This window comes from Phascolarctos cinereus, unplaced genomic scaffold (assembly GCF_003287225.1).
Source record: "Phascolarctos cinereus isolate Bilbo 61053 unplaced genomic scaffold, phaCin_HiC Scaffold_4;HRSCAF=312, whole genome shotgun sequence".
NCBI lineage: Eukaryota > Metazoa > Chordata > Mammalia > Diprotodontia > Phascolarctidae > Phascolarctos > Phascolarctos cinereus.
In genome coordinates, this window is record NW_027555847.1 from 25,524,322 (window position 1) to 25,544,331 (window position 20,010).

Genomic DNA, 20,010 nt, shown 5'->3' on the forward strand with positions numbered 1-20,010 from the left:
CACGTCAGTGTTCAAAAGAGAGCATTCATATTGCTCAGCGAGGTGTCAGACATACTGCTTAGCAAAGCAGCGTTTGCAGTAATCTATGACCCACTATATCTCTTTACTTAGAGTCATCATTGCCTATGACGAGCTTCCCTCCCACTTTGCTTCGCCCATCTCTCTGGATTAATCTTTCTCATGCCTCTGTAAATCAACAAGCAGGCTGCCATTCTACTGAAGTCAACTCTCTTCCCCCCCTGCTAGCCCATGTTTGTCCTCCACTTCTGAATCTCAGCAGCTTCTCCATGCCAGGACTTTTAACACCTCAGAACACATCTTAAAAGGAGTGAATATCCTCAAGCTATAGGAAAAATAATGCTGCTTTTCATGACATTTATGGAAATCTGAGCTCAATAGCCAGGATTTTTACCTATTCAGAATACTTGGGAAGTTTGTCCATACCACAATTGTGCAAATGAAATCATGACCGTCTCCCCTTTGATCAGAATGTTATCCCAATGTTTATTCTGCTTCTTGAACTTTAGGGGGGGGGGGGACCAATAACAACACACAACCGCTTGCTGTAGTTTGCTGCCTTTTAAAATCTTTCTCTCCAATGCTCCTGGCATTGTTATGCATGCTAACAGGTCACAATGAAGCTGATTAACACTATTGGTGGTCTTGTAATTCAACAGGCCTCTGCTCTTTGAATCATTTCTAATATTTGTCTGTTTCCTGCTACCATTCAAACACCTGACTCCAACTGAGTTTTGAGGTTGTATCATTTCATTTTGGTGGTGGTGGTGGTGGGCAAATATACGAGCTGGCTTTTATCCTTCTCTGAATAGATCCCTTTGCATGAATGTGATCAATCCCTAAATCAATCAATAATCCATCTCCTGTGTGGCAGCCATTGTATTAGGTGCTAAGAAGAGAAAGACAAAAACAGTTCCTGACCTCAAGAAGCCCACATTCTATTTGGAGAACATATAAGTAGGTATGAAATATATGCAATCGAAGAAGTTTCTATGGTTGATGATGGTCTATAACTCCCTAGGGAGTTATCTGGGACACACAGACTTTCAGTCACTTATCTAGGGTAATGTTCCTAGCCAATGTCAGAAGCAGGATCGGAATTCATGACTTCTGGACTCATTTCCTGTCCTCTCCTACACCATTCTCCCTCACACCAATAATGTTCCCACTCCCACCTTTTATTGATCTGGGGCTATGATTTCACTGGTGGAGGTGCATGAGGGAAATTCTACATGTAGAATATCTCTCTACTGAAGCAGATTGACATCTTGGCCATAACCTGGAAACTCAGACATTTGCCTGAGTCACTGAGGGTCAAATGCCTTGCCAATGGTCACAAAGGTGTTCTTTATCAAAGGTAGAACTTTAACGTAGTTTGTCCTTACTCCACAATGCCATAGTGCTTTTCATGTCCTTATTAAAATAACTTGAAATGTGTTTTTTCTTCCAAACAGATAAAATAGAGGCTATGTCCTGGCCTTATCAGCATTTTTAGTAGACTGTTCATTCATTCATTCATTCATTCATTCATTCATTCATTCATTCCACAAAGTCAGTTGATGTTGCTGTATTCATGTTCTCATCCTAAGGAGTAGCAAGATAATCAAGGCAGTGCAACTCAATGGAAATCATGTTGGATTCATATTCAGAGGACTTAGGTTCAAATCTGAACTCTGCTACTTAATGCCTGCATGATCATGGCCCTGTGAGACTCATTTTCCTTATCTGTAAAATAAGAGGTTGGACTAGACCTCTACAATCTCTTTCATCTCTAAATTGATGAATTTATGATTTCATGTTCTTGCTGCCAAGGAGACTGTAATATAGCAACAAAGACATTCCTGCTAATTGCTACAAGGAGAAGTAGAGTGTGATCACTTCTCTGACAGAAGTATAATCAAAGTCCTGTGGATATTTGGAGGAGGGAGGGATCACTTCCAGCTGAGGTAATCAAGCGAGGCTTTCTGGAGAACATGGCCTTTGATCTGGGTCTTGAAGAACAAAGAAATAAGATTCCCACCACTATAGATTGGAGTACAAATAGAAGTATATTCCAGGAGAATGAAAGAATGAGCAAAGGTACAGAGGAAGGAAAATACAGAATGTTTTCAGAGAATGATGAATGGTCCAATTCGGCTGAAGTATAGGTTCCGCATAGCCGTTAACTCCCAGTTAGTGTCATATTGTAGAAGGCCTTAAGTGCCACACAATGGAATTTGAACATAACTTAGTGCGAAATAGGGAGCCACTGACTATTTTATGCAAGGAAGTAAAATGAGCAGAGCTAGCTTGAGGGACACTAATGTTGTGGCATGTGTAGGATAAATTGAAGGTTTAGACACAGAACGATGCCACATGGACAGGGCTTGACATGAAGTTAGGAAGAATTACATTCAAATCATGCCTATGATATGTTGTTCATCCTTCATTCTGAAAGCAGACCAATGACATCATGGGTGATGTCTTGACTTGCACATGAGATGGATTTAAGTGAGGTAGAGCTGCACAAAGTCATTAGCTTCACTCTCCCTTCCAGTCATTGAAGTCCAGTGGCAGGACAAAAGTCAACATGACTGGTGATGACCCCAGATGCAGTGGATGACCTTGGTGTCTTTGCTGTCTGACCAAGCTCTAAGCGTTCCACAGCACCTGCTTCAGCTGCCTTCATGACCATTAAGACAAATTTTTCTCATCCCCCTATTCTGCAGGAGGAAATCTTCACATGTTTGGGGTAGACATCCCCCCCAACTCATTGATGGGTCTGATACCCTTGAATTACCATCAACCTGGTTTAGCCTATCTGCCCAGATGGTTTTACTGGAGTGCGGCTGATATACATGTCACAGCTTCTTGGAGCCATAGGAGAGAGTTGAGTGATGGGTGGTCACCAAAGATGGATGAGCAGTCCTGAAAGGGCTTAGCAGCCCTTGCACCAGAGGTGCAAGTCCTCCCTGAATACACCATACATGTATTATCTTTGTGACTTTGACAAGTTGTTCAACCTCTCTTAGCCTCAGTTTCCTTATTTGTAAAATCAACTAAATTTTATTAGTTTCTCCCTTAATAAAGTATTACTAAGCATCTTAATATAGGTAATAGTTAAAACAATCAGGTAGATCAGTTTGCCAAGGAAGATAAAGTAGCATGTAATAGTAGGAAGGTTGAGGACAGAATCTTGAGGAATTGAGCATAAGAAAGAAGAAAAAATTCAGTGGAGGAGATGAGTTGCAAGAGAGTGTCCTGGAATAAGGGAAGACAAAATTTCAAAATAAAAATGATGATCAGTGGCATTAAATGCTACAAGGAGGGTAGCGAGCCCATGTGATATAGAGGAAAGCTCAATGACTTTGGAGTCAGAGAACCTGGATTCAAATGCCTGCTCTGTCACTTATCAGCTATGTGATCTTGGGTACTTCACTTCTCTGGGACTCAGTTTCACAAGTGTCAAATGAGGAAGTTGGACCAAATGGTCCCTATGCTTTTCCAGCTGTGAGTCTGAATTTCCAGTGATGGAATCTGGCAATTTGAAGATTCTTGATGACTGTAGAGAGAACATTTTCAAATAGAATAGTGATGATGATGATGATAATGGCCATTCCAGATTGCAAAGGGTGCATCAGTGAGGGGAGAGGTGAGAAAATAGGCAGTGAGCATAAGCTACTGTTCTGAGAAGTTTGTTAATGAAAGAAGTCCAGGTACAGCAGTCCTTTGAGAGGAAAGTAGAAATAAGGAGATTGGTGTCTATTTGTTTTAAGTGTGGGGGAGATCAGATCATGTTCATAGACAAGAAGGAGCCAAAAGAGTGGGAAAGAAAGAAGGTGATAGAGGTAGAGCAGAGTCTAGGAGGAGGTCTGGGTAGATGGGCTACAAAACTCAAGTCTAGTCTTCTTCTGACCCAGACAGGAAGGAAGTGAAAATGAGTGAATACATACATGAATTTGAAAATGGATAGGAGGAAAATCCAGAAAGCTAAATGTTGGATGACCTCCATCTTCTGAAAGTGAAGAAGGGTATGAGAGTGCCAAGGGGTAGGATGGGGGACTTAAGGAAAATGTAGCAGATCTGGTGCAACCTTGGCAGAGAATAAGATGGAGGAGAATAAAAAGGTTGAAATGAGCCTTGAGTGTTCACCGGGGGGAGGGAACTCAGATTGAGTTGGGATCACTCATTCGCGATGATCACAACAATGCAGAACACCACTCATCCATTCCTGACTGACCTGGGAGTTTCTTGTCTTTGTTTTACCTAAAGTTCCCTTCAGGAAATAGCACCAATATACTCAATGCCTTCCTGAATTTCTCCTGACTTTTCGAGGTACCAAGGAAACATTAGGGTTTGTCCATCTGCTATCTCTCATTCTGACAGCCTATCTACTCCTATAAATGGACAAGTGCTTGGTTATGTCTTTCACTTCTGTCCTTCAGAGTTACTTCTTGGTTATATGGAGAAATACTCAAAGGATATAAACACAATTTTCTTTTTCTTTTTAAAAATTAATTAGTTTTTTTAATTTGTGAAATAAAACAAGCATTTCTATAACATTATAATAAAAAGATGATTACATGTGAAGATGAAAATCTGCAAATAGAATTTTCAAAAGAGAAAACAAATAGCTAATTATTTCAAGTAATTATTACTTGAAAAATTCTTATTTATTCTTATTAATTAAATTCTTGCTAATATCAAGATATAAATTAAAACAACTTTGAGGTTCACATTTCATTCAACAAATGGGCAAAAAACCAAAAAGCAATGAAAGTAAATGATGGTAGACTGTAGCAAGGTAGGCTTAAAAGGCAGGGTGGTGTAGTGACTGAGATGTTGGCTCTGCAGTCAGAGGACCTTGATTCAACTCTCAATTCTGTCACAGATGCTTATGTGACTTTGGGCAAATTATTTGACTTCTGTGGGCCTCAGTTTTCTCATCTGTAAAGTGAACAGATTAGACTAGAAGTGTCTCTGAAGTTTCTTCCAACTCTAAATCTATGTTCAAATATATAACTCTCATTCACTGCTGATAGAATTACAGACTTGTAAAGTCTTTTGAAGAGCAATCTGCCAAGACATAGCAAAAGTTACCAAAAAAATATCATATCCTTTGACCTAATAATCCCATTATTGGGATGTTCCCAGAAAGTATTATCAGAAACAACAAAAAGAACTTTCTGTTCAAAGATATTCATAACAGAATTATATGTATTTACAAAAGACTAAAAGCTACCTAAATGTCCAACATAGTTAACTAAATTATAGCACATTAATGTAATGGAATACTACAAGCCCATTAAGTCTGACAAGCATGGAGAACACAAAGAAATCTGGGGAGACCTTTGTGAAATCATGCAAGGCAGAAAAATCCAAGGAGGAATACCCAGGAACCATGAACACATGAAAGGAAAAGTGAATGAGACCGAAAAAATAAAGAAACTACAGGATTTAGGAGGGGCTGAAAGGTTGTTAGGGTTCTTTATGTATTCAAAACCTATTTATTCTCTTTCCAATTCCAGATCTATAATCATGATCTTCAGAGAATTGGAAGTTGGCTTCTAACCCCATCACTCTCCTAGAAACCCTCTCAAAGGTTCCTAATGACTTCCTAATAAGCCTTGTACAGTGGCTTGGCTGTTTGTGTGTGTGTGTGTGTGTGTGTGTGTGTGTGTGTGTGTGTGTGTGTGTGTATTGTTTTTCAGTCCTCATCCTTCTGACTTTGACACTGTCTTTTCCCCTAAACTTACTCCTAACATTAACCTCACTTTTCTGTCTGCAGCACCCCTATCCATTCTATCTTCTCTTTCGGTAATCTTGGAGTTACCATTGCTTCTTCTCCCACTCCCTCATCCCTCATATCCTCCATTTACCTAGTCCTGCTGATTCAGTTTCCATATCTCTCATATCCATCTCCTCCCCTTTAGGCCCACTGAACCCACTTTCTCACCTAATGTCTCATTATCTCCTAAGAGACAATTGCAATAGTCTTTCTACAAGTCTGCTCCAGCTCTTCTGTCTTATCCCTCCATACTGCTGCCAGATTAAACTTTCTTATGCATAGGTCTGGTCATTTCATAGAGATGTAAAAGACTGGGGATGGGACACTGGGAAGGGACTGCTGTACTTGAAAGCCTGCTTTATGGAAGAGAGATTCAATTTGTTTTGTTTAGCCCCAGAAGGCAGATCCAAGAGCAGTGGGTGAAAGTTGTTATTATTGTTCAGTCATGTCCAACTCTTCATGACTCCATTTGGGGTTTCCTTGACAAAGATACCAGAGTGGTTTGCCATTTCCTTCCCCAGCTCCCTTTACAAATGAGGAAACTGAGGCTAATCAGGTTAAGTGACTTTCCCAAGGTCATACAGTTAATAAGTGTCTGAGATTGGATATGAAGTCAGGTCTTCCAATTCTGAGGCAGCTAGGTGGTGCAGTGGATAGAGAGCTGGGTCTGGAGTCAGAAAGACTCATTTTCATGAGTTCAAATCTGGCCCTCTACACTTAATAGCCATGTGACCCTGGGCAAGTCACTTAACTATTTACCTTAGTTTCCTCATCTATAAGATGAGCTGGAGAAGGAAATGGCAAACTAGTTCTCCAGTGTCTTTGTCAAGAAAGAGGGCATGAGAAGAGTGGGACACCACTGAACAACAACCACGTCCTAACTACAGACCTAGGGCTTCATCTACTAAACCATCTAGCTGCTCTACTGGGGGAAGTTACAAATAGACTGGTTGATTAGCACTATCCACAAATGGGTTATAAGCTCCTTGAGGGCAGGGACTGTCTTTTGCCTCTTTTTATACACAGCACCTGGCACTTAGTTGGTGCTTAATAAATGTTTATTGAATGAATGACTTATCTCAGAGTTGGTGGATTCCTCCTCCTTGGAAGTCTTCAAAAGCAGAGGCTGAATGGATTACTGGTCATGTTTGTTAGAAGGGAGGTTCCTTTCATGTATCTGTTACACTAGGTGGCTGCTGAGATCCCTTCCAACTCTGAAATCCCGTGACTCTGTCTTTTGAGGTCATCTAGTCTAACCCCTTCCTGTCACATATAAAGGATGTTATGTAATTTGCTCACACTTGAAACCACAATTTCAACTTGGGTGTTCTGACAACACACTTTATAGACTGTACCACACTGTCACTCCTCTGCTCAGGACTTCAATGTGTCTCGATGGATGGCTGAAATGGGGTGAATGAGTTGGGCATATTTTGGTTGGTAAATTTAATCAAAATGAGCAAGGGACAGGTGAGAAACCCATCCCTAAGATGTGAGAAGTTGGTTGGGTCTAAGGGATTCTTATGTTCTGTTGCCCTATGCTTTTACATGGGTCATAACAGCATTATCTCCCCAAGATTTCAACAGAGTAAACTGGCATCCCTCATTATACCAGCTACTAAAAATTCTGACTTTCAAAATGGCAGAGCATAGTGATCCTGATAACCATTTTTTACTGTTTGAGACCTTAGAAGAATAATCTTCAAACTGATTTGTCCCTATGTTCCTTGGGTAGACAAAATGCCAAAGGCAAAAAGATCCAGCAGGAAATAGGTTCTCTTGTCTAATCCAATTCTTTGGACCTCTGTCATACATCTTTATAGTTCTTTCACCCACCCAAATTGCTAATGTGGAAAGAAAGACACCTTCATTACAGAGGTCTAGGACATGATGGATGGTGATGTAATGATTGATTCAAAGTCTCCAGAAAACTGGATTGCACATTTGAAAACCTTGGTGCAGAGAGCTGAACTTCTTTGTAGAATGTTTAGAAATTTTTCTTTTTAACAGGGATTTTGGCCATTACCATGGTTGCTGAAAAAAAAAACTGCACCTAATAATTTACATCTGTAAGCCTCAGACAAGATTTTATGTTTACAAAGACACTGATTACAATCACCATCTTTAAAAAAAGTAAACAAAAAAGAGACAAAAATAACTCTTGCTTCTGTAAAATACTTTTAGTAATTCACCTGGATTTCAGTCCAAGCAATCGCTATTTATTTGTGAAAATTTATGCTGTAGGTTAGTATCTAAGAATGAAATTGAAACATTAATTTCAAGGGGGTCAGAGTCCTCCAAGTCCAGCTAAGTACATTGATTAACATAAAGGGATAACAGTCTTATCATGGTAATAAGTTATTTTTACAGATGATTCCTCATCAGGTGTCTAGTAGGAGAGAATGTCTTTTTAGTACCGAGAAGTGGGAGGGCTACGGGTATGGAATGTCCTACACACTGTCAGACAAGGTCACTACGTCCTTGGTTTTTCTTACCTCCTTTTTCTTTATTACAAGAAAGGGATCAATGGGATTGAGATATATTTAAAACTACTACGACATAAAAATAAAAGATTTCAATAGAGCGTGTTTTTAAAATTTGAAAAAGGGGAAATGATCAAAATACACCTTAGCTAGCTAAGGATTGTTTTCGGCATTTATGGTCCTTCAAAAAACTTCCTATTTATTCGATCATAGTTTAGGTTAAGTTTAGTTTATAGTTTTGTTGTTGTCAGTGGTGTCTGACTCTTCATGACCCCATTTGGGGTTTTCTTGGCAAAGATACTGGAGTGGTTTGCATTTCTTTCTCCGGCTCATTTTACAGATGAGGAAACTGAAGCAAACTGGGTTAAGTGACTTGTCTGAGGTCACACAGCTAGTAAGTGTCTACGGCCAGATTTGAACTCGGGAAGAGGACTTCAGGCCGAGGGCTCTGTTCACTTCACCACCTTGCTACCCACTTTATAGTTTATAGTTATATTTTAGTTTATAACTTAGATTTAACTTAGATTAAGGATAGTATAAAGAGCAATTATTCTTTTGAATGATTTGTGCATTTGAAGAGACAGGCTTTTCACAGGAGGCTTCAGGGAAGTGCTGTCTCTCTCTGTCTCTCTCTCTCTCTCTCTCTCTCTCTCCCCCCCCCCCCTGTCTCTGTCCCTCACTCTCCTGATTCAGTCCAGCATCTTTAGCACCTTCTCTGCTGGTTCCCCAGGACACTGAGAAGTTTAAATGAATTGCTACCAAGGGTCACATAGCTAGCATAGGTCAGAGATGGAACTTGAAACAGGTCTTTCTGACTCAGAAGCCAGTGCTCTATTTCCTATGCCATGGCACTTAATAAATATTGATTGAATTATTGAATGTTAAGTTTTGACCAGGTCTTTTTGGTTTAGATTATGTGAGACCTAGGTAGATTGCAACCCATTTATTCCTGATGATTGTGAGAGACTTGTCCATGTTCTCCCATAAATCTCCCAATGAGCTGGAGGCTTTCCTTTAGATATTGTGAAATTTGTAATGTCGATGACTGGAAGAAGTGTCCATGTGGAAGAAATCATACAGTTATCAGAATATCTAATTATAAATCATTGACCATTTATGGTGATAGAAATTTATCATCCCCCAGGTCCCAAGATATATAGGAAATAGACAATAGAAACAGAGGTAATGTGATTGCATTACTTTAAAAAGAAATCTAATATCTTATTTGAAGTTCCTGTGGGTTTCTGCCAACAAGGAAGATATAAGTAGGTTTGTGAAACTGCTCATAGGTTCTCACACCTTTAGTCTTAAAAAGCAGTACATTTCAGCAAATTAGAAGTAGGTGGTTTGATAACATGAGACAAGAAAATCTACTTTTTTGAAGAGTTACAACCTTGGAGTTAAAAAAAGGCTGTCTGATCTGTGATTGTAGAGGGAAGACCTAGGGCTGAAAGGTGGAAGTTACAAGGAGGTAGCTTTTGATTGATTATAAAAGAAATGTTTCTAGCAGTACCATAATGAATTCCCTATCACTAGACATGTTCAAACTAGCTGGATGGACATCTGGCAAAAGAATTCTTTTACTGGTTGGGTAAGTCAGGGAGCTGGTCTAGGTGACCTCTAAGGACCTTTCCAATGACAATTCCACGATTCTCTAATGGACTGAGTTCTACAGTTAGTACTTACACATGGGTAATGGTGAACAACCTAGCTTTTTTGTACTTTAGTTGAACTAATTGTAAAATGGGCGGCAAAGAGAGTTGCTGTGAGTTTATAGCTACGTCTACATGCATAGTAGCCACTCATTTATATCTGTGTCTACAAGCACTTAAAAATACATTACTTATGTGGACACGCCCAGTTCCAAACCATTGCCCAGAACCACTCTAACTGTAACTGTATAGAGAGATGAGATGTAAGGAACATCTTCTTTATAATTTGACCTCTGTAAAAATGGGAATAGGATGCTTCTAGGGCTAGTGAATCTCTTTCCCCACTCCCAATGGATATCCTTCAGCAAAGTCTAGGTAAAGACTTGTTGAAGATGTAAAGATCTTGGATCAGATATAAGTTGGTTTCTGAGATCTTGTTCAACTCTGAAATTCTATGCTATTCTCTCTAGTTAAAATTTAAACATCCTTCAAAATCCAACTCAAAATCCACTTAACTCTCCCCTTGATGGCTATGGTGCTCTGAACCCTCAGGTCATTTACAGTTTGTACCACACGCTTTTGCATACAACATAGCTTTTTTTTCCCCTTCCTTGTTTTAGGAGTTATGGTCTTCCTCCAACTCTTGTTTTTGAGGCCAGAGAAAACGTCTTATCCATCTATCTTCCTTACAGCAGTATAGCACTCATATTGGGTACTCAGATGCTTCAAAGGCTGATTGTTTGAAGACTATTGCTTAGAAACACAGTCAATAAGTAATATAGAGCAGGACAACTGGAGACGGACCCCGGATGCAGTAGAAGACCATGGCTCTTTTTAAGCTAAGGTCTTTCCCAGGTCTCAGTTTGACTGAGGATCTCCAGTCGTCCTGCCACTGGTCCCAGATGGCTCTGGAGGAGAAAGTGAGACTGGTGACTTTGTATAGCCCTTCCTCACTTAAATGCTATTCACTTGTAGGTCATGGCATCACCTTCCTGATGTCATGGTCAACATGTCAATGTCAACAACAGTCAATGAGTAAGAGAGCTAGGCAGGTTCAAGGTTTGGGGAGAACTGCTTCATTCATATGTATGTAATTAAGGGCCTGAGCTTCTCAAGTCCCCTCTGAATTCCTGAATATAAGGCTTAATACAGTGATAAATATTATTGCTATGGAGGGATTTTTTGTTACTTTTTTAAAAAACAAAATTGTTTTGATAAGTCTCAATTCCCTTTGTGCTTTTAGAAAGAGACAAAGCTGTAAAATAAACATTACCAAATGGGATAAATATATGCTTACATACATACACACACATAAGTTTTTGTGATGGTGGTGATTTCAGTGGTAGTGGGATTTCAGATTTCGTGTGTGTAGGGAACTCCCAGCAAGGATATTCCCTTCACTAAGGCAGATTGGAGGCTGCATTGTAACTCATAGTCTTAGAGAGTTGATTGGGGGGGCAGCTAGGTGGTGCAGTGGATAGAGCACCAGCCCTGGAGTCAGGAGGACCTGAATTCAAATCCAGCCTCAGATATATAACACTTAGTAGCCATGTGACTCTGGGCAAGTCACTGAAATCCCAATTGCCTCAAAAAAAAAAAGTTGATGGGGGAACCAAGAGGGTAAGTAACTTGTCCAGGCTCATATATATAATGTGTGTCAGAGGTAGCACTTGATCATGGGATCATAGAGCCACAGCTAGAGCCTTGGAGAACATCTAGCCCAGATGCCTCATTTGACAGATGAGGAAGCTGAGGTCCAGAAAAGTAACTAATTTGCCCAAGGTCACAATGGTAGTGACAGGCTTTCTGAAGGCAAGGTTAGTCCTTAATCTACCATACCATGCTGCCTGTCAGGGCATGGATACAAATACTGTTATTTTCTTTTTTAAGCATTGACTGGGGCTCTCAAGAATACAATCGCCTGTCTTTTGAAATGTGGATGATGGCTATAATGTGAAGGTTGAACCATTTGATTTTACTCTGGGAGACATCCCATTTAATCTGTTCTTTTGGTTCTGGTCTTCTAGGGTGCCACTTGTCACAAATCTGTGACATTTGCAAGAAAGGTGTAACATCTATAACATGTCTAATGCATTTAGCAACATGGAGTGAATAGCTTCACTCTCAGAGAGCCCCACACCCAACCAGTTATGAAGATGGAGTCCTTTCCTTGGTTACAGATGTTATCACCAAGCTCAAATGAAGGGAGGTATCTTGGTCATGGGTGGCTTCCTGACAAGATCTTTGCAGTTCTCTGATGTTGCAAAACTCCAGGTGGAAAATGATAAAACCTGTGTCTAGGAGGACAGAAGCAGGACTTGGGAAAACTGAGCTAGTAATTAATTATTTTTGAATTTTATCACCGTAAATAATTAATTGGGAAAGCTCAGTCCAAAATATCTGCTTTGTATTATCAGAATGTCTGCCCATCACTCCCCAATGTTTGGGACTGCCTAACTGCTGGAGAAACTCCAAAGGCATATTTTAATTTCTCAGGTAGAATTACTTAAAAAAATTCTCACAAGATATTTTTCTTTTCATTTTATCTACTTTTAGTTAACATGTAATCACTTAATTAAAAGAGTCCCAAGTGCTGTTTCATTTAAAAAACAAAAAACAAAAAACAAAACCATGGAGGGAAAACTAAAAAAACCCTTTGCTTATAGTTTGGTTTCTTTCAGGCCCTGGGTTTCTCAACCATTACACATTTGCATGGTGATGATAAAAATTACCTGCTAACCAAGTTAGAGTTTACAAGCCAAAATAAAATAGCTGGGAATGTGGTGTTCTTACTAATGATTCTCCTAACTATAGCCTGGCACATTGGTACCAGTTCAATTCCATTCAAAGACCACTTACTAAAGGGCTACTATGTGAGGGGTATTGGGCTCGTTCAGAGATGCCAACATAATATCAGACATAGTCCTTGTCCCCATAAAGTTTATAATTGACTTGTAGAGAAAAGATAAGGATAGAATACCTAAAATTAGGTAACCCATGCAATCACTGCCTTCCTTCAAAGAACTTTTCTTTTATTGCTTGGCAAGAAGTAGACTGTCTTAATCTTCCAGGGGGAGAAATAGACATTCAATGAAATAGGGGACTTTCAAACTTTCCAGATGAAAAGATCAGAGCTAAACAGAAAACTTCGTCTTCAAATACAAGACTCAAGTGAGGTATAAACAAGTAAACAGGAAAGAAAAAAAAATACATGGTATTCAGTAAGGTTAAATTGTTTGCATCTCTACATGGGAAGACAATACTTGTAACTTGTGAGAACCATATCTCTACTAGGGCAGTTAGGAGTATACTTAGATGAAGGGAGTGGGTATAAATTGACTTTGATGTGATGTTAAAAAAATTAATTAAAAAAAGAGGATCGTACTGAGAGAAGAGGAAAGGGGTAGGCAGAATGGGGTAAATTGTATCACATGAAGAAGCATGAAAGACCTGTTATAGTCTAACAGGGAAAGAAGGGAGGTAGAGAGTATTGAACCTTACTCTCATTGAATTTGGCTCAAATAGGGAATAACATACATACTCAGTTGGGTAGAAAAATCTCTCTTACCCTACAGGAAAGTAGGAGGGGAAAGGGGAAAGAAAAGGGAGAGGGGCTGATAGAAGGGAGGGCAGATGGGGGTGGTGGTTGTCAGAAGCAAAACCACTGCTAAGGAGGGACAGGGTGAAAGGAGAGAGAGAGAAAAGCATAAATGGGAAAAATAAGATTGAGGGAAATACACAATTGGTAATAATAACTGTGAATGTGAATGGGATGAAATCTCGATAAAATGAAAGCGAATAGCAGAGTGGATTAAAAAACAGACTCCTACAATATGTTGTTTACAAGAAACACATTTGAAACAGACACACACAGTAAAGGTAAAAGGCTGAAGCAGAATATATTATGCTTCAGCTGAAGTATTAAAAAAAAAAAAGCAGGGGTAGCGATCCTGATCTTACACAAAGCTAAAGCCAAAATAGATCTGATTATAAGGAAGGAAACTACATCTTGCTAAAAAGTAGCACAGACAATGAAGCAATATTGATACTAAGCATATATGCACCAAATGGCATAGCATCCTAATTCTTAGAGGAGAAATTCAGGGAGTTACAGAAGAAACAGACAGCAAAACTATATTAGTGGGGGACCTCAACTCCCCTCCCCCCTCAGATCTATATAAATCTAACCACAAAATAAGTAAGAAAAAAGTTAACAAGATGAATAGAATTTTAGAAAAGTTAGATATGATATACCTCTGGAGAAAACTGAATAGGGATAGAAAGTGATATCCCTTTTTTCTCAGCAGTACATGGCATCTACACAAAAATCGACCATGTATTAGGACATAAACACCTCACAATCAAATGTAGGAAGGCAGAAATATTAAATACATCCTTTTCAGATCATGATGCAATAAAAATTACATGTAATAAAGGGCCATGGAAAGATAGATTAAAATTAATTTGAAACTAAATAATCTAATTCTACAGAATGAGTAGGTCAAACAACAAACCATAGAAATAATCAATAATTTCAGCAAAGAGAATGACAATACTGACACAACTAACCAAAATTTATGGGATGCAGCCAAAGCAGTACTGGGGGAAAATTTTATAACTCTAAATGCTTACATGAATAAAATTGAGAAAGAGCAGATCAATAAATTGGGCATGCAATTTTTTTAAAAAGCTAGAAAAAGAACAAATTTAAAATCCCCAATTAAATATCATATTAAAAATTCTGAAAATCAAAGGACAGATTAATAAAATTGAAAATAAGAAAACTATTGAACTAATAAATAAAGCTAAGCTGGGGTTTTGTAAGAAAAAAACCCAAACCAATAAAATAGATAAACCTTTGGTTAATTTGATTAAAAAAAAAAAGAAAACCAAATTACCAGTATCAAAAATGATAAAGGTGAATTCACCACCAATGAAAAGGAAATTAAAACAATAATTAGGAGTTATTTGCCCAACCCAACTGTATGCCAATATATCTGACAATCTAAGTGAAATGGATGAATATTTAGAAAAAATATATAAATTGCATTGATTAACAGAAGAAGAAATAAAATATTTAAATAACCTCATTTTAGAAAAAGAAATTGAACAGGTCACCAATGAACTTCCTAAATAAAAATCTCCAGGGCCAGATGGATTGACAAGTGAATTCTACCAAACATTTAAAGAACAATTAATTCCAATACCATACAAACTATTTGTAAAAATAGGTGAAGAAGTTCTACCAAATTCCTTTTATGACACAAATATGGTGCTGATACCCAAACCAGGAAGAGCCAAAACAGAGAAAGAAAATTATAGACCAATTTCCCTAATGAGCATTGATGCAAAAATTTTAAATAAAATATTACCAAAGAGATCACAGCAATTTATCATGAGGATAATATACTATGACCAGGTAGGACTTATACCAGGAATGCAAAGCTGGTTCAATATTAGGAAAACTATCAGCGTAACTGACCATATTAATAACAAAACTAACAGAAATCATATGACCATCTCAATAGATGCAGAAAAAGCTTTTGACAAAAGATGTATCCCTTCCTATTAAAAACACTAGAGAGTTTAGGGATAAACGGGATTTTCCTTAAAATGATAAGCAGTATCTATCTAAAACCAACAGCAAGCATTATCTGTAAAGAAGATAAGCTAGAAGCATTCCCAGTAAGATCAGGGGTGAAACAAAGATGCCCACTATCACCACTATTGTACTAGAAATGCTAGCTTTAGCAATGAGAGAAGAAAAAGAAATTTAAGAAATTAGACTATGCAATGAGGAAACAAAACTATCACTCTTTGCAGATGATTATGATGGTATACTTAGAGAATCCTAGAGAACCAATGAAAAAACTACTTGAAATAATTAACAACTTTAACAAAGTTGCAGAATATAAAATAAACCCACATAAATCATCAGCATTTCTATATATTACTGACAAAGCCCATCAAGAAGAGATACAAAGAGAAATTCCATTTAAAATAACCATAGACAATATAAAATAATTGGAAGTCTGCCTGCCAAGATGAAGCCAGGAACTATATGAACACAATTACAAAACAATTACAAAACTAAAGAATTGGAAAATTTGAAAAATATCCATTGCTCATGGTTAGGCTGAGCTAATATAATAAAAATGACAATTCTGCTTAAATTTATTTATTTGGTGCCATACCAATCAAACCACCAAAAATTTATTTTATAGAGCTAGAAAAAATAATAACAAAATTCATCTGAAGAACAAAAGGTCAAGAATATCAAGGGAATTAATGGAAAAAAATGCCAAGGAAGATGGCCTAGCTGTACCAGATCTAAAATTAGATTATAAAGAAGCAATCACCAAAACTATTTGGTACTGGCTAAGCGATAGAGTTGTGGATCAGTGGAATAGATTAGGTACACAAGACACAGTAGTAAATGATTATGATAATCTACTACTGTTTGATAAACCTAAAGATTTCAGCTTCTAGAATAAGAACTCACTATCTGACAAAAATTGCAGAGAAAACTGGAAAAGAGTATGGGAGAAACTAGGCATAGACCAATATCTCACACCCTATTCCAAAATAAGGGCAAAATAGTCACATGATTTAGACATAAAGGGTGATGTCATAAGCAAATTAGGAGAGCAAGGAATAGTTTACCTATCAGGTCTATGGAGAAGGAAAGAATTTGTGACCAAGCAACTGATAGAGAATATTATGAAATGCAAAATGGATAATTTTGATTACCTTAAATGAAAAAAAAATTTTGCACAAACAAAACCAACACAACCATGAGTAGAAGGAAAGAAGATTGAAATAACTTTTACAGCAAGTTTCTGATAAAGGCCACATTTCTCCCATATAGAGAGAATGGAGTCAAATTTCTAAGAAAGACGTCATTCCCCAATTGGTAAATGGTCAAAGGACATGAACAGGCATTTTTTCAGATGAAGAAATTAAAGCTATCTATAGTCATATGAAAAAAATGTTCTAAATCACTATTGCTTAGAGAAATACATATTAAAACAACTCTGAGGTACCACCTCACATCTATCAGATTGGATAATATGACAGAAAAGGAAAATGATAAATGTTGGAGAAGATGAGGGGAAATTGGGACACTAATGCATTGTTGGTAGAGTTGTGAACTGGTCCAACCATTCTGGAGAGCTATTTGGAACCATACCCAAAGGGCAATCCCACTGTGCATACCCTTTGATCCCACTATATGAACTGATGCTGAGTGAAGTGAGCAGAACCAGGAGAACATCACACACAGTTAACAGCAACATTGTGCAACGATCGACTATGATTGACTTAGCTCTTCTCAGCAATGCAATGATATAAGACAATTCCCAGAGACTCATGATGGAAAATGCTATCCATATGCAGAGAAAGAACTATGGAGTCTGAATGCAGATAGAAGCAAACTATTTTCATTTCTCTGTGTGTGTGTCTTTTCCTTCTTGCACAACATGACTAATGTGGAAATATGTTTACATGATTGCACTTGTATAACCTATATCAGATTGCTTGCCATCTTGGGAAGCAGGGATGGCAGGGAGAAAAAATTTGAAACTCAAAATCTTATTAAGAATGAATGCTGAAAACTATCTTTATATGTAATTGGAAAAAAATACTATAAAAGTCACACAAAACAATAGATTGCTTAAGTAACGTGAACATCTATTAGTACTTTTATACTCCCAAGATCGGTGATCTCAATTATGTAGGTATTGCTTCCAATGACTGAACAGTTAGTCTTGGCTTCCAGGTCCTAAATTCATGGATTGAGACATGACAGGGACCTGACCGGCCATCCAAGACCATTACACTCATTTTGTTGCAGCCCATTTTTGTGGGCCTCTTTCTCTAAACCTTACCACTGGTGGTCCACCCAAAGTGAGCTTTTCCCCTGTTCTTCTGTCATTTCATTAATAAATATGGAGCAAGAGGGATCTTTACCCCTTTGCCCTGTGATGCCCCTACCTTTTGCCCCGATTATACATCTTTCTCATGCCATTCTTTAGACCTTGTCTTCAAAATTTGGTCATGTGTTGCGATGTGCTTATGCCCACCAAGCAACTTTTCATTGTTCCCATTAGGTGATCCTTGACTTAAATTCCTGGGAATCTTGAAGCCAGCAATATTACAGGAAGAATATTGGAGTTAATAAGCCGGGCCTTTGTTTTAGGGAGAAGCTGGAAGGGGTAAGGTAGTCGTTGAAAGAATTTTGCAATTTCCCACAGGCATGCCTCTTGTCCAATCATTGTCCATGGGTCCCCTACCCAAATTAAATATGAATGTATTTGTGGGTGACCTATCGCCAACAAAACCCGGAAGCGCCTCCCCCCCTCCCAAACAATCAAGCTTGCTTCATCTTGGCTGTGGAGTGTTCACCCCGTTGGGTCAAGGATGAAGCCAGGGAACTTCCTGACTTTTTATTAGTTTATAATCCCAAATATAACTTTTCAAAGGTTTTCCTTTTGCATGCGTGGGCGGAAAATTGCTTCCTAATCACATATCATGGAAGGCCTCGGAACATCTGTATATTATTTTAAAAACAGCATCCTGTTGCTTTTGAGAGCGGGGGGGGGATGGGAGAGGGGGTCCAGCTCCCTAGGAGGAGGGGCACAAAGGAAGACACGAGGGCCTTCAGAAAGATGCTATTTCCAAAAGTCCGACCTATTCCCGACGACAAAATGGCAAATTGGACTCAGCTCAGTTACAGTGGTTATCCCGGCCGCCCCAGTCCACCTCCTGTACCACTCCCTCTCCCCCACCCCACCCCCCATCCCAGCACTGGTTAGGAGGCGAAGGAAGGTAGATATAGATATTATCTCCCGGGCGGGAGAAAGTCAGGGACGAAACTCATTACAGATAAGACCGCATTCCCATTTCCCTCATAACACGTCTTCCAGATTGCTTTTTATTTAAAAGCCAGAGCTAAAGAGGCAGCAGTGACTCCACTCCGCGGGTATCAAACGGGAAATCAGCCGTGCCTCGGGCGCTGCTTTCTTTGCAGCCGGGCTGGAGGCGCGCAGCCATCTCCCCGCGGCCTCCGAAGGGGGATCGGGCTGGGCACGGGCAGGGGAGGGGGAGAGTGATTGAGTAAGCTGGGCTGCTAGGGATTGGGGACTGGGAGCGGAGGGGGGGGTGGTATCTCAGCCTGGGCCCTCTGCAGAAAAGCTGCTAGCTGCGTACACCCTGGGCAGGGTTGCCGAGGGCGCATTTCCTCTGTGTGTGTGTGTGTGTGTGTGTGTGTGTGTGTGTTGGTGTGTGCGCGCGCAGGGGGGGGGCACTTGAGGAGTAAGGCGACTACTCGAGATCGCTGCCCGCTCCCCGGTCCGGCCTCCCACCTTTCCATCTCGGCATAGAGAAAGAAAATCCAGGCAGCCAGAGACCTGAGGGGCCGCCGGCTTTTTGTTTCTTTTTCGTTGCTAAATGTAGATGCTTGTGCGCGAGCAGGTAGTGAGTGTGTGAGGCAGGCAGAAGAGCTCCTGCAGAGTGAGTGTGTGTGTGTGTGTGTGTGTGTGTGTGTGTGTGTGTGTGTGATGTTTCTGGGGCAAATGCAGCCGACCAGGGCAGGTTCGTGCTTCCCGTTGGGATCCAGCATTGGCCTCTCCTAGTCCTGTCCGCCCGCGCCCCCAGCCCCCAGCCCCCAGCCCCGAAGACGTGGTCCCGGAGCAAAGCGCCCGGTGCTCTGCTCTGCACATGTGTGCATGGGTGTGTGTCTCCCCGGCGGCCGCGCGTAGATAGACAGCGCTGAGAGTGTGAGTGTGAGTGTGTGTGCGCGCAGCGCGCACGAGAGATCCCCCAACGGGAGTGAGGCGGGGGGAGCTAGCTCTCCCCGGGCTGCCGGAGTGCGCGGCTGCTTTAAGACCGCAGGGTGCGCGCGCGCCCAGCTTGCCGCCCCCTCTGCCTGCGCGCCCCCGCCTCGCCTCCCCTTCCCTTCCCTCCCCTCTCTCGCTCTCCCTCTCTCTCCCGCTTTAAAGTCTCTGCCAGGATCCCAGCTCACATGTTACTTCCTGTATGGAAGAATGGAAAGCTTCCAGCCCAGCTCTCCTCATTCCTCTCCAGCCTTCAG